This window comes from Ambystoma mexicanum, chromosome 5q (assembly GCF_040938575.1).
Source record: "Ambystoma mexicanum isolate Mex_15411 chromosome 5q, UKY_AmexF1_1, whole genome shotgun sequence".
Classification (NCBI taxonomy): Eukaryota; Metazoa; Chordata; class Amphibia; order Caudata; family Ambystomatidae; genus Ambystoma; species Ambystoma mexicanum.
In genome coordinates this window covers 1,274,033,873-1,274,046,676 of record NC_090933.1, presented here as the reverse complement: position 1 = coordinate 1,274,046,676, position 12,804 = coordinate 1,274,033,873, and the positions used below count along the sequence as shown (strand labels likewise).

Sequence of the window (12,804 nt, the reverse complement as noted above, 5' to 3'; positions counted from 1 at the left end):
TCATACTTACCTGGCAGGGGAGCATCTGTGATCAACAAGGCAGATCTCCCAGGGTGAGGCTCATCCATTGCACATCGGATTTGCTGACCCCTGCGATGTCCCCAAATGCGGGATACTCGACTGCATTATTTCTGGTAGTGGGGGACTGCGTTCGCGCTATCCCCTGATTTATTGGTCAAAGAAAGAAAAAGTTTAGTGTGCAGAGTCAGCTTGTTTACACACGGAGCCCCTGGTCTTGCAGCAGAGTTTCTTAAGTCACGTGTGTGAGTAGGTAGCCTCTGAATGTTGCTGCAGTCCAGAGGGCCAGCATTCACTGGAGGGGTCAAGTGCACAGGCGCCTAGCACCGATCGGGCACGATCGGGCGTTGCCTTCACGGCGTTGCCGTGTCCTGCTGGGGAGCACCCCACCCAAGACGCTCTTGTTAAGCGGGGTGGCCTGTCGGCTCAGGAGGGCCATGGGCCCTGGGGGCCGACAGGCCAGTGGGCGCACTGCACCAGGCCTGCTCGCTATCCGACTGGGCCTGCAGGCTGGGGGCCAGGCCGGAATGTATGCAAATCTCGGGCGGAGCAGGGCCTGATGGGAGAAAGGACCTGTGCTGCAATGTGCCTCTTCTGCTGAGCTCTGCCTGCCGGAGCTTCCCCCTGAACGTGGGACAGGCAGCTCTGCAGGCGCTCGGGGCTTCCGGGAGGGCTGGGGCTGGGTCAGGGCCTGCCTTCTCACCCTCGCTTAGCGGGGATTCCAGAACAGGCCCAACCCCTGCCCTCTTGCTCGCAACTCATACTTACCTGGCAGGGGAGCATCTGTGATCAACAAGGCAGATCTCCCAGGGTGAGGCTCATCCATTGCACATCGGATTTGCTGACCCCTGCGATGTCCCCAAATGCGGGATACTCGACTGCATTATTTCTGGTAGTGGGGGACTGCGTTCGCGCTATCCCCTGATTTATTGGTCAAAGAAAGAAAAAGTTTAGTGTGCAGAGTCAGCTTGTTTACACACGGAGCCCCTGGTCTTGCAGCAGAGTTTCTTAAGTCACGTGTGTGAGTAGGTAGCCTCTGAATGTTGCTGCAGTCCAGAGGGCCAGCATTCACTGGAGGGGTCAAGTGCACAGGCGCCTAGCACCGATCGGGCACGATCGGGCGTTGCCTTCACGGCGTTGCCGTGTCCTGCTGGGGAGCACCCCACCCAAGACGCTCTTGTTAAGCGGGGTGGCCTGTCGGCTCAGGAGGGCCATGGGCCCTGGGGGCCGACAGGCCAGTGGGCGCACTGCACCAGGCCTGCTCGCTATCCGACTGGGCCTGCAGGCTGGGGGCCAGGCCGGAATGTATGCAAATCTCGGGCGGAGCAGGGCCTGATGGGAGAAAGGACCTGTGCTGCAATGTGCCTCTTCTGCTGAGCTCTGCCTGCCGGAGCTTCCCCCTGAACGTGGGACAGGCAGCTCTGCAGGCGCTCGGGGCTTCCGGGAGGGCTGGGGCTGGGTCAGGGCCTGCCTTCTCACCCTCGCTTAGCGGGGATTCCAGAACAGGCCCAACCCCTGCCCTCTTGCTCGCAACTCATACTTACCTGGCAGGGGAGCATCTGTGATCAACAAGGCAGATCTCCCATGGTGAGGCTCATCCATTGCACATCGGATTTGCTGACCCCTGCGATGTCCCCAAATGCGGGATACTCGACTGCATTATTTCTGGTAGTGGGGGACTGCGTTCGCGCTATTCCCTGATTTATTGGTCAAAGAAAGAAAAAGTTTAGTGTGCAGAGTCAGCTTGTTTACACACGGAGCCCCTGGTCTTGCAGCAGAGTTTCTTAAGTCACGTGTGTGAGTAGGTAGCCTCTGAATGTTGCTGCAGTCCAGAGGGCCAGCATTCACTGGAGGGGTCAAGTGCACAGGCGCCTAGCACCGATCGGGCACGATCGGGCGTTGCCTTCACGGCGTTGCCGTGTCCTGCTGGGGAGCACCCCACCCAAGACGCTCTTGTTAAGCGGGGTGGCCTGTCGGCTCAGGAGGGCCATGGGCCCTGGGGGCCGACAGGCCAGTGGGCGCACTGCACCAGGCCTGCTCGCTATCCGACTGGGCCTGCAGGCTGGGGGCCAGGCCGGAATGTATGCAAATCTCGGGCGGAGCAGGGCCTGATGGGAGAAAGGACCTGTGCTGCAATGTGCCTCTTCTGCTGAGCTCTGCCTGCCGGAGCTTCCCCCTGAACGTGGGACAGGCAGCTCTGCAGGCGCTCGGGGCTTCCGGGAGGGCTGGGGCTGGGTCAGGGCCTGCCTTCTCACCCTCGCTTAGCGGGGATTCCAGAACAGGCCCAACCCCTGCCCTCTTGCTCGCAACTCATACTTACCTGGCAGGGGAGCATCTGTGATCAACAAGGCAGATCTCCCAGGGGGCAGCGCTGAAAAGCTGGAAGGAACGCCTGGCCAAGGTCAAACAGAAACTGGGTCTCTGGAGTCTCCGCAAACTGAGCATGGAAGGGAAGGCTCTGGTGCTGAGAAATGATGCGCTGCCTGTCCTGCAGTATGTGGCCCAAGCGTGGCCCCTCCAAGCCAGAGAGGCGCGGGCCATCAACGCCATGGTCTTCCACTTTGTCTGGGGCTCAAAGATGGACAGAGTTAAGAGATCATCCATGTACAAGGAACCGCGCAAAGGAGGGAAAGGAATCCCGGACCTCCCTACAAGACTGCGGGCCTGCTTCGCCTGCACCTGCGTCAGGATTTCCCTGGGCAACGCCAACAAGACCCACTCAGCCTACCTCCTTTTCCGCTTCTTCCTCACACCAACATGGAGGAGGCTAGGCTGGGACAAGTGGGAAAACAGGGCCCCGTACAACTGGACGCTCCCTTGGTACTACAGGGAGATGGAAAAGTTCATCGCAGATTTTGGCCTTCAGGGGGTGGTGCCTGCATTGTGGAACCCAAGGACAATCCACAACCTGATCAGGGCCCAAGACACCACAGATCCCATTGAGGACCTGCCAGCGGCCACAGTTACCCAGGTGTGGGAAAATGTGGCATCAAACAAACTCCTGAATATTCACAAGGACATCGCCTGGCTGACGGTGAGGGGGGCACTATCTGTGCGAGCATTCATGAACAGACGGGGCCTCTGCCCACACAGGAGCTGCCCAAGGGGGTGCCCGGCAGAGGAAACAGCGTACCACCTCTTCTGGGCATGCCCCTTTGCAAGGAAACTGCGCAGGGCCCTGAACACTGAGTTGAGTGCTCACATCCCGCCCCAAGACATTATACACCAGTCTGTGCTGTATGGACTCTTTGCACAGACCCACACAGTAGAGGCAATCCAGAACTGCTGGAGGACCCTCTGCTGCATGAAGGACATTCTCCTCTACGCAAGGAAACGCCTGGTCCTCAATGATGAGCTGCTGACAACCGAAGCCTGCCGCAGGATGGTCCACGGCCTGCTAAGAGACTACGAAATCAAGGACAGCCTGGAAGATGGGGGCCCTGAGTAAAACCCCCAGCCCAGGCAATCATCCAAAAATAAAATAAAGAAAAAGGGAACTCTTAGCCTACTCAGGCAAAACACGAACACTTTGCAAACCACAGACTCTGAACAGAAAATATATATGTACCCACCCAAATGCCCAAAGTAAAATTGAAACCACCCCTTCTGCTTTGAGGGGGGAATGTAATTGCCACAAAAGTCTTCTTATTGAATTGAATTTATTACCCTTGTATCATCTTTAAGCACTTAATAAAGATATTTTTACAAAAAAAAAAAAAAAAAAAAAACAAGGCAGATCTCCCAGGGTGAGGCTCATCCATTGCACATCGGATTTGCTGACCCCTGCGATGTCCCCAAATGCGGGATACTCGACTGCATTATTTCTGGTAGTGGGGGACTGCGTTCGCGCTATCCCCTGATTTATTGGTCAAAGAAAGAAAAAGTTTAGTGTGCAGAGTCAGCTTGTTTACACACGGAGCCCCTGGTCTTGCAGCAGAGTTTCTTAAGTCACGTGTGTGAGTAGGTAGCCTCTGAATGTTGCTGCAGTCCAGAGGGCCAGCATTCACTGGAGGGGTCAAGTGCACAGGCGCCTAGCACCGATCGGGCACGATCGGGCGTTGCCTTCACGGCGTTGCCGTGTCCTGCTGGGGAGCACCCCACCCAAGACGCTCTTGTTAAGCGGGGTGGCCTGTCGGCTCAGGAGGGCCATGGGCCCTGGGGGCCGACAGGCCAGTGGGCGCACTGCACCAGGCCTGCTCGCTATCCGACTGGGCCTGCAGGCTGGGGGCCAGGCCGGAATGTATGCAAATCTCGGGCGGAGCAGGGCCTGATGGGAGAAAGGACCTGTGCTGCAATGTGCCTCTTCTGCTGAGCTCTGCCTGCCGGAGCTTCCCCCTGAACGTGGGACAGGCAGCTCTGCAGGCGCTCGGGGCTTCCGGGAGGGCTGGGGCTGGGTCAGGGCCTGCCTTCTCACCCTCGCTTAGCGGGGATTCCAGAACAGGCCCAACCCCTGCCCTCTTGCTCGCAACTCATACTTACCTGGCAGGGGAGCATCTGTGATCAACAAGGCAGATCTCCCAGGGTGAGGCTCATCCATTGCACATCGGATTTGCTGACCCCTGCGATGTCCCCAAATGCGGGATACTCGACTGCATTATTTCTGGTAGTGGGGGACTGCGTTCGCGCTATCCCCTGATTTATTGGTCAAAGAAAGAAAAAGTTTAGTGTGCAGAGTCAGCTTGTTTACACACGGAGCCCCTGGTCTTGCAGCAGAGTTTCTTAAGTCACGTGTGTGAGTAGGTAGCCTCTGAATGTTGCTGCAGTCCAGAGGGCCAGCATTCACTGGAGGGGTCAAGTGCACAGGCGCCTAGCACCGATCGGGCACGATCGGGCGTTGCCTTCACGGCGTTGCCGTGTCCTGCTGGGGAGCACCCCACCCAAGACGCTCTTGTTAAGCGGGGTGGCCTGTCGGCTCAGGAGGGCCATGGGCCCTGGGGGCCGACAGGCCAGTGGGCGCACTGCACCAGGCCTGCTCGCTATCCGACTGGGCCTGCAGGCTGGGGGCCAGGCCGGAATGTATGCAAATCTCGGGCGGAGCAGGGCCTGATGGGAGAAAGGACCTGTGCTGCAATGTGCCTCTTCTGCTGAGCTCTGCCTGCCGGAGCTTCCCCCTGAACGTGGGACAGGCAGCTCTGCAGGCGCTCGGGGCTTCCGGGAGGGCTGGGGCTGGGTCAGGGCCTGCCTTCTCACCCTCGCTTAGCGGGGATTCCAGAACAGGCCCAACCCCTGCCCTCTTGCTCGCAACTCATACTTACCTGGCAGGGGAGCATCTGTGATCAACAAGGCAGATCTCCCAGGGTGAGGCTCATCCATTGCACATCGGATTTGCTGACCCCTGCGATGTCCCCAAATGCGGGATACTCGACTGCATTATTTCTGGTAGTGGGGGACTGCGTTCGCGCTATCCCCTGATTTATTGGTCAAAGAAAGAAAAAGTTTAGTGTGCAGAGTCAGCTTGTTTACACACGGAGCCCCTGGTCTTGCAGCAGAGTTTCTTAAGTCACGTGTGTGAGTAGGTAGCCTCTGAATGTTGCTGCAGTCCAGAGGGCCAGCATTCACTGGAGGGGTCAAGTGCACAGGCGCCTAGCACCGATCGGGCACGATCGGGCGTTGCCTTCACGGCGTTGCCGTGTCCTGCTGGGGAGCACCCCACCCAAGACGCTCTTGTTAAGCGGGGTGGCCTGTCGGCTCAGGAGGGCCATGGGCCCTGGGGGCCGACAGGCCAGTGGGCGCACTGCACCAGGCCTGCTCGCTATCCGACTGGGCCTGCAGGCTGGGGGCCAGGCCGGAATGTATGCAAATCTCGGGCGGAGCAGGGCCTGATGGGAGAAAGGACCTGTGCTGCAATGTGCCTCTTCTGCTGAGCTCTGCCTGCCGGAGCTTCCCCCTGAACGTGGGACAGGCAGCTCTGCAGGCGCTCGGGGCTTCCGGGAGGGCTGGGGCTGGGTCAGGGCCTGCCTTCTCACCCTCGCTTAGCGGGGATTCCAGAACAGGCCCAACCCCTGCCCTCTTGCTCGCAACTCATACTTACCTGGCAGGGGAGCATCTGTGATCAACAAGGCAGATCTCCCAGGGTGAGGCTCATCCATTGCACATCGGATTTGCTGACCCCTGCGATGTCCCCAAATGCGGGATACTCGACTGCATTATTTCTGGTAGTGGGGGACTGCGTTCGCGCTATCCCCTGATTTATTGGTCAAAGAAAGAAAAAGTTTAGTGTGCAGAGTCAGCTTGTTTACACACGGAGCCCCTGGTCTTGCAGCAGAGTTTCTTAAGTCACGTGTGTGAGTAGGTAGCCTCTGAATGTTGCTGCAGTCCAGAGGGCCAGCATTCACTGGAGGGGTCAAGTGCACAGGCGCCTAGCACCGATCGGGCACGATCGGGCGTTGCCTTCACGGCGTTGCCGTGTCCTGCTGGGGAGCACCCCACCCAAGACGCTCTTGTTAAGCGGGGTGGCCTGTCGGCTCAGGAGGGCCATGGGCCCTGGGGGCCGACAGGCCAGTGGGCGCACTGCACCAGGCCTGCTCGCTATCCGACTGGGCCTGCAGGCTGGGGGCCAGGCCGGAATGTATGCAAATCTCGGGCGGAGCAGGGCCTGATGGGAGAAAGGACCTGTGCTGCAATGTGCCTCTTCTGCTGAGCTCTGCCTGCCGGAGCTTCCCCCTGAACGTGGGACAGGCAGCTCTGCAGGCGCTCGGGGCTTCCGGGAGGGCTGGGGCTGGGTCAGGGCCTGCCTTCTCACCCTCGCTTAGCGGGGATTCCAGAACAGGCCCAACCCCTGCCCTCTTGCTCGCAACTCATACTTACCTGGCAGGGGAGCATCTGTGATCAACAAGGCAGATCTCCCAGGGTGAGGCTCATCCATTGCACATCGGATTTGCTGACCCCTGCGATGTCCCCAAATGCGGGATACTCGACTGCATTATTTCTGGTAGTGGGGGACTGCGTTCGCGCTATCCCCTGATTTATTGGTCAAAGAAAGAAAAAGTTTAGTGTGCAGAGTCAGCTTGTTTACACACGGAGCCCCTGGTCTTGCAGCAGAGTTTCTTAAGTCACGTGTGTGAGTAGGTAGCCTCTGAATGTTGCTGCAGTCCAGAGGGCCAGCATTCACTGGAGGGGTCAAGTGCACAGGCGCCTAGCACCGATCGGGCACGATCGGGCGTTGCCTTCACGGCGTTGCCGTGTCCTGCTGGGGAGCACCCCACCCAAGACGCTCTTGTTAAGCGGGGTGGCCTGTCGGCTCAGGAGGGCCATGGGCCCTGGGGGCCGACAGGCCAGTGGGCGCACTGCACCAGGCCTGCTCGCTATCCGACTGGGCCTGCAGGCTGGGGGCCAGGCCGGAATGTATGCAAATCTCGGGCGGAGCAGGGCCTGATGGGAGAAAGGACCTGTGCTGCAATGTGCCTCTTCTGCTGAGCTCTGCCTGCCGGAGCTTCCCCCTGAACGTGGGACAGGCAGCTCTGCAGGCGCTCGGGGCTTCCGGGAGGGCTGGGGCTGGGTCAGGGCCTGCCTTCTCACCCTCGCTTAGCGGGGATTCCAGAACAGGCCCAACCCCTGCCCTCTTGCTCGCAACTCATACTTACCTGGCAGGGGAGCATCTGTGATCAACAAGGCAGATCTCCCAGGGTGAGGCTCATCCATTGCACATCGGATTTGCTGACCCCTGCGATGTCCCCAAATGCGGGATACTCGACTGCATTATTTCTGGTAGTGGGGGACTGCGTTCGCGCTATCCCCTGATTTATTGGTCAAAGAAAGAAAAAGTTTAGTGTGCAGAGTCAGCTTGTTTACACACGGAGCCCCTGGTCTTGCAGCAGAGTTTCTTAAGTCACGTGTGTGAGTAGGTAGCCTCTGAATGTTGCTGCAGTCCAGAGGGCCAGCATTCACTGGAGGGGTCAAGTGCACAGGCGCCTAGCACCGATCGGGCACGATCGGGCGTTGCCTTCACGGCGTTGCCGTGTCCTGCTGGGGAGCACCCCACCCAAGACGCTCTTGTTAAGCGGGGTGGCCTGTCGGCTCAGGAGGGCCATGGGCCCTGTGGGCCGACAGGCCAGTGGGCGCACTGCACCAGGCCTGCTCGCTATCCGACTGGGCCTGCAGGCTGGGGGCCAGGCCGGAATGTATGCAAATCTCGGGCGGAGCAGGGCCTGATGGGAGAAAGGACCTGTGCTGCAATGTGCCTCTTCTGCTGAGCTCTGCCTGCCGGAGCTTCCCCCTGAACGTGGGACAGGCAGCTCTGCAGGCGCTCGGGGCTTCCGGGAGGGCTGGGGCTGGGTCAGGGCCTGCCTTCTCACCCTCGCTTAGCGGGGATTCCAGAACAGGCCCAACCCCTGCCCTCTTGCTCGCAACTCATACTTACCTGGCAGGGGAGCATCTGTGATCAACAAGGCAGATCTCCCAGGGTGAGGCTCATCCATTGCACATCGGATTTGCTGACCCCTGCGATGTCCCCAAATGCGGGATACTCGACTGCATTATTTCTGGTAGTGGGGGACTGCGTTCGCGCTATCCCCTGATTTATTGGTCAAAGAAAGAAAAAGTTTAGTGTGCAGAGTCAGCTTGTTTACACACGGAGCCCCTGGTCTTGCAGCAGAGTTTCTTAAGTCACGTGTGTGAGTAGGTAGCCTCTGAATGTTGCTGCAGTCCAGAGGGCCAGCATTCACTGGAGGGGTCAAGTGCACAGGCGCCTAGCACCGATCGGGCACGATCGGGCGTTGCCTTCACGGCGTTGCCGTGTCCTGCTGGGGAGCACCCCACCCAAGACGCTCTTGTTAAGCGGGGTGGCCTGTCGGCTCAGGAGGGCCATGGGCCCTGGGGGCCGACAGGCCAGTGGGCGCACTGCACCAGGCCTGCTCGCTATCCGACTGGGCCTGCAGGCTGGGGGCCAGGCCGGAATGTATGCAAATCTCGGGCGGAGCAGGGCCTGATGGGAGAAAGGACCTGTGCTGCAATGTGCCTCTTCTGCTGAGCTCTGCCTGCCGGAGCTTCCCCCTGAACGTGGGACAGGCAGCTCTGCAGGCGCTCGGGGCTTCCGGGAGGGCTGGGGCTGGGTCAGGGCCTGCCTTCTCACCCTCGCTTAGCGGGGATTCCAGAACAGGCCCAACCCCTGCCCTCTTGCTCGCAACTCATACTTACCTGGCAGGGGAGCATCTGTGATCAACAAGGCAGATCTCCCAGGGTGAGGCTCATCCATTGCACATCGGATTTGCTGACCCCTGCGATGTCCCCAAATGCGGGATACTCGACTGCATTATTTCTGGTAGTGGGGGACTGCGTTCGCGCTATCCCCTGATTTATTGGTCAAAGAAAGAAAAAGTTTAGTGTGCAGAGTCAGCTTGTTTACACACGGAGCCCCTGGTCTTGCAGCAGAGTTTCTTAAGTCACGTGTGTGAGTAGGTAGCCTCTGAATGTTGCTGCAGTCCAGAGGGCCAGCATTCACTGGAGGGGTCAAGTGCACAGGCGCCTAACCCCAGACTTGTGCGCCCCATGATATCAGGGGCCCCAGTAGTTCTTGAAGCCGCCCTGCCCCGCCCCGCCCGGGCTCTGTTATCACGGCCAGGCCCTCCAACCTTAAGAAGTCCCATCCAGCTCCTGGGGATTGGGGGGGGGGGGGGTTCACTGGCTACCAGCTGCCGCCGGCCCCGTCCGAGCACCGATCGGGCACGATCGGGCGTTGCCTTCACGGCGTTGCCGTGTCCTGCTGGGGAGCACCCCACCCAAGACGCTCTTGTTAAGCGGGGTGGCCTGTCGGCTCAGGAGGGCCATGGGCCCTGGGGGCCGACAGGCCAGTGGGCGCACTGCACCAGGCCTGCTCGCTATCCGACTGGGCCTGCAGGCTGGGGGCCAGGCCGGAATGTATGCAAATCTCGGGCGGAGCAGGGCCTGATGGGAGAAAGGACCTGTGCTGCAATGTGCCTCTTCTGCTGAGCTCTGCCTGCCGGAGCTTCCCCCTGAACGTGGGACAGGCAGCTCTGCAGGCGCTCGGGGCTTCCGGGAGGGCTGGGGCTGGGTCAGGGCCTGCCTTCTCACCCTCGCTTAGCGGGGATTCCAGAACAGGCCCAACCCCTGCCCTCTTGCTCGCAACTCATACTTACCTGGCAGGGGAGCATCTGTGATCAACAAGGCAGATCTCCCAGGGTGAGGCTCATCCATTGCACATCGGATTTGCTGACCCCTGCGATGTCCCCAAATGCGGGATACTCGACTGCATTATTTCTGGTAGTGGGGGACTGCGTTCGCGCTATCCCCTGATTTATTGGTCAAAGAAAGAAAAAGTTTAGTGTGCAGAGTCAGCTTGTTTACACACGGAGCCCCTGGTCTTGCAGCAGAGTTTCTTAAGTCACGTGTGTGAGTAGGTAGCCTCTGAATGTTGCTGCAGTCCAGAGGGCCAGCATTCACTGGAGGGGTCAAGTGCACAGGCGCCTAGCACCGATCGGGCACGATCGGGCGTTGCCTTCACGGCGTTGCCGTGTCCTGCTGGGGAGCACCCCACCCAAGACGCTCTTGTTAAGCGGGGTGGCCTGTCGGCTCAGGAGGGCCATGGGCCCTGGGGGCCGACAGGCCAGTGGGCGCACTGCACCAGGCCTGCTCGCTATCCGACTGGGCCTGCAGGCTGGGGGCCAGGCCGGAATGTATGCAAATCTCGGGCGGAGCAGGGCCTGATGGGAGAAAGGACCTGTGCTGCAATGTGCCTCTTCTGCTGAGCTCTGCCTGCCGGAGCTTCCCCCTGAACGTGGGACAGGCAGCTCTGCAGGCGCTCGGGGCTTCCGGGAGGGCTGGGGCTGGGTCAGGGCCTGCCTTCTCACCCTCGCTTAGCGGGGATTCCAGAACAGGCCCAACCCCTGCCCTCTTGCTCGCAACTCATACTTACCTGGCAGGGGAGCATCTGTGATCAACAAGGCAGATCTCCCAGGGTGAGGCTCATCCATTGCACATCGGATTTGCTGACCCCTGCGATGTCCCCAAATGCGGGATACTCGACTGCATTATTTCTGGTAGTGGGGGACTGCGTTCGCGCTATCCCCTGATTTATTGGTCAAAGAAAGAAAAAGTTTAGTGTGCAGAGTCAGCTTGTTTACACACGGAGCCCCTGGTCTTGCAGCAGAGTTTCTTAAGTCACGTGTGTGAGTAGGTAGCCTCTGAATGTTGCTGCAGTCCAGAGGGCCAGCATTCACTGGAGGGGTCAAGTGCACAGGCGCCTAGCACCGATCGGGCACGATCGGGCGTTGCCTTCACGGCGTTGCCGTGTCCTGCTGGGGAGCACCCCACCCAAGACGCTCTTGTTAAGCGGGGTGGCCTGTCGGCTCAGGAGGGCCATGGGCCCTGGGGGCCGACAGGCCAGTGGGCGCACTGCACCAGGCCTGCTCGCTATCCGACTGGGCCTGCAGGCTGGGGGCCAGGCCGGAATGTATGCAAATCTCGGGCGGAGCAGGGCCTGATGGGAGAAAGGACCTGTGCTGCAATGTGCCTCTTCTGCTGAGCTCTGCCTGCCGGAGCTTCCCCCTGAACGTGGGACAGGCAGCTCTGCAGGCGCTCGGGGCTTCCGGGAGGGCTGGGGCTGGGTCAGGGCCTGCCTTCTCACCCTCGCTTAGCGGGGATTCCAGAACAGGCCCAACCCCTGCCCTCTTGCTCGCAACTCATACTTACCTGGCAGGGGAGCATCTGTGATCAACAAGGCAGATCTCCCAGGGTGAGGCTCATCCATTGCACATCGGATTTGCTGACCCCTGCGATGTCCCCAAATGCGGGATACTCGACTGCATTATTTCTGGTAGTGGGGGACTGCGTTCGCGCTATCCCCTGATTTATTGGTCAAAGAAAGAAAAAGTTTAGTGTGCAGAGTCAGCTTGTTTACACACGGAGCCCCTGGTCTTGCAGCAGAGTTTCTTAAGTCACGTGTGTGAGTAGGTAGCCTCTGAATGTTGCTGCAGTCCAGAGGGCCAGCATTCACTGGAGGGGTCAAGTGCACAGGCGCCTAGCACCGATCGGGCACGATCGGGCGTTGCCTTCACGGCGTTGCCGTGTCCTGCTGGGGAGCACCCCACCCAAGACGCTCTTGTTAAGCGGGGTGGCCTGTCGGCTCAGGAGGGCCATGGGCCCTGGGGGCCGACAGGCCAGTGGGCGCACTGCACCAGGCCTGCTCGCTATCCGACTGGGCCTGCAGGCTGGGGGCCAGGCCGGAATGTATGCAAATCTCGGGCGGAGCAGGGCCTGATGGGAGAAAGGACCTGTGCTGCAATGTGCCTCTTCTGCTGAGCTCTGCCTGCCGGAGCTTCCCCCTGAACGTGGGACAGGCAGCTCTGCAGGCGCTCGGGGCTTCCGGGAGGGCTGGGGCTGGGTCAGGGCCTGCCTTCTCACCCTCGCTTAGCGGGGATTCCAGAACAGGCCCAACCCCTGCCCTCTTGCTCGCAACTCATACTTACCTGGCAGGGGAGCATCTGTGATCAACAAGGCAGATCTCCCAGGGTGAGGCTCATCCATTGCACATCGGATTTGCTGACCCCTGCGATGTCCCCAAATGCGGGATACTCGACTGCATTATTTCTGGTAGTGGGGGACTGCGTTCGCGCTATCCCCTGATTTATTGGTCAAAGAAAGAAAAAGTTTAGTGTGCAGAGTCAGCTTGTTTACACACGGAGCCCCTGGTCTTGCAGCAGAGTTTCTTAAGTCACGTGTGTGAGTAGGTAGCCTCTGAATGTTGCTGCAGTCCAGAGGGCCAGCATTCACTGGAGGGGTCAAGTGCACAGGCGCCTAGCACCGATCGGGCACGATCGGGCGTTGCCTTCA

The 12,804-nt window shown here is 59.6% G+C and overlaps 14 non-coding genes and 1 pseudogene across 14 annotated transcripts; all 15 read left to right on the top strand.

Moving 5' to 3' along the window:
* The first annotated feature begins 2 nt into the window (after positions 1-2).
* On the top strand, positions 3-166 carry LOC138499197 (U1 spliceosomal RNA). Its single transcript, XR_011279223.1, has one exon. It is a non-coding gene; the product is annotated as a U1 spliceosomal RNA (small nuclear RNA).
* A 612-nt stretch (positions 167-778) lies between these two features.
* On the top strand, positions 779-942 carry LOC138499196 (U1 spliceosomal RNA). Its single transcript, XR_011279222.1, has one exon. It is a non-coding gene; the product is annotated as a U1 spliceosomal RNA (small nuclear RNA).
* A 612-nt stretch (positions 943-1,554) lies between these two features.
* Positions 1,555-1,718, top strand: LOC138498940 (U1 spliceosomal RNA). Its single transcript, XR_011279031.1, has one exon. It is a non-coding gene; the product is annotated as a U1 spliceosomal RNA (small nuclear RNA).
* A 2,021-nt stretch (positions 1,719-3,739) lies between these two features.
* On the top strand, positions 3,740-3,877 carry LOC138498987 (U1 spliceosomal RNA; annotated as a pseudogene).
* Positions 3,878-4,489: 612 nt separating this feature from the next.
* LOC138499195 (U1 spliceosomal RNA) lies at positions 4,490-4,653 on the top strand. Its single transcript, XR_011279221.1, has one exon. It is a non-coding gene; the product is annotated as a U1 spliceosomal RNA (small nuclear RNA).
* A 612-nt stretch (positions 4,654-5,265) lies between these two features.
* LOC138499193 (U1 spliceosomal RNA) lies at positions 5,266-5,429 on the top strand. The gene has a single exon (XR_011279220.1). It is a non-coding gene; the product is annotated as a U1 spliceosomal RNA (small nuclear RNA).
* A 612-nt stretch (positions 5,430-6,041) lies between these two features.
* LOC138499192 (U1 spliceosomal RNA) lies at positions 6,042-6,205 on the top strand. Its single transcript, XR_011279219.1, has one exon. It is a non-coding gene; the product is annotated as a U1 spliceosomal RNA (small nuclear RNA).
* A 612-nt stretch (positions 6,206-6,817) lies between these two features.
* Positions 6,818-6,981, top strand: LOC138499191 (U1 spliceosomal RNA). Its single transcript, XR_011279218.1, has one exon. It is a non-coding gene; the product is annotated as a U1 spliceosomal RNA (small nuclear RNA).
* Positions 6,982-7,593: 612 nt separating this feature from the next.
* Positions 7,594-7,757, top strand: LOC138499190 (U1 spliceosomal RNA). Its single transcript, XR_011279217.1, has one exon. It is a non-coding gene; the product is annotated as a U1 spliceosomal RNA (small nuclear RNA).
* Positions 7,758-8,369: 612 nt separating this feature from the next.
* On the top strand, positions 8,370-8,533 carry LOC138499189 (U1 spliceosomal RNA). Its single transcript, XR_011279216.1, has one exon. It is a non-coding gene; the product is annotated as a U1 spliceosomal RNA (small nuclear RNA).
* Positions 8,534-9,145: 612 nt separating this feature from the next.
* Positions 9,146-9,309, top strand: LOC138499188 (U1 spliceosomal RNA). The gene has a single exon (XR_011279215.1). It is a non-coding gene; the product is annotated as a U1 spliceosomal RNA (small nuclear RNA).
* Positions 9,310-10,104: 795 nt separating this feature from the next.
* Positions 10,105-10,268, top strand: LOC138499186 (U1 spliceosomal RNA). Its single transcript, XR_011279213.1, has one exon. It is a non-coding gene; the product is annotated as a U1 spliceosomal RNA (small nuclear RNA).
* A 612-nt stretch (positions 10,269-10,880) lies between these two features.
* LOC138499185 (U1 spliceosomal RNA) lies at positions 10,881-11,044 on the top strand. Its single transcript, XR_011279212.1, has one exon. It is a non-coding gene; the product is annotated as a U1 spliceosomal RNA (small nuclear RNA).
* A 612-nt stretch (positions 11,045-11,656) lies between these two features.
* On the top strand, positions 11,657-11,820 carry LOC138499184 (U1 spliceosomal RNA). The gene has a single exon (XR_011279211.1). It is a non-coding gene; the product is annotated as a U1 spliceosomal RNA (small nuclear RNA).
* Positions 11,821-12,432: 612 nt separating this feature from the next.
* On the top strand, positions 12,433-12,596 carry LOC138499182 (U1 spliceosomal RNA). Its single transcript, XR_011279210.1, has one exon. It is a non-coding gene; the product is annotated as a U1 spliceosomal RNA (small nuclear RNA).
* Positions 12,597-12,804: the final 208 nt, after the last annotated feature.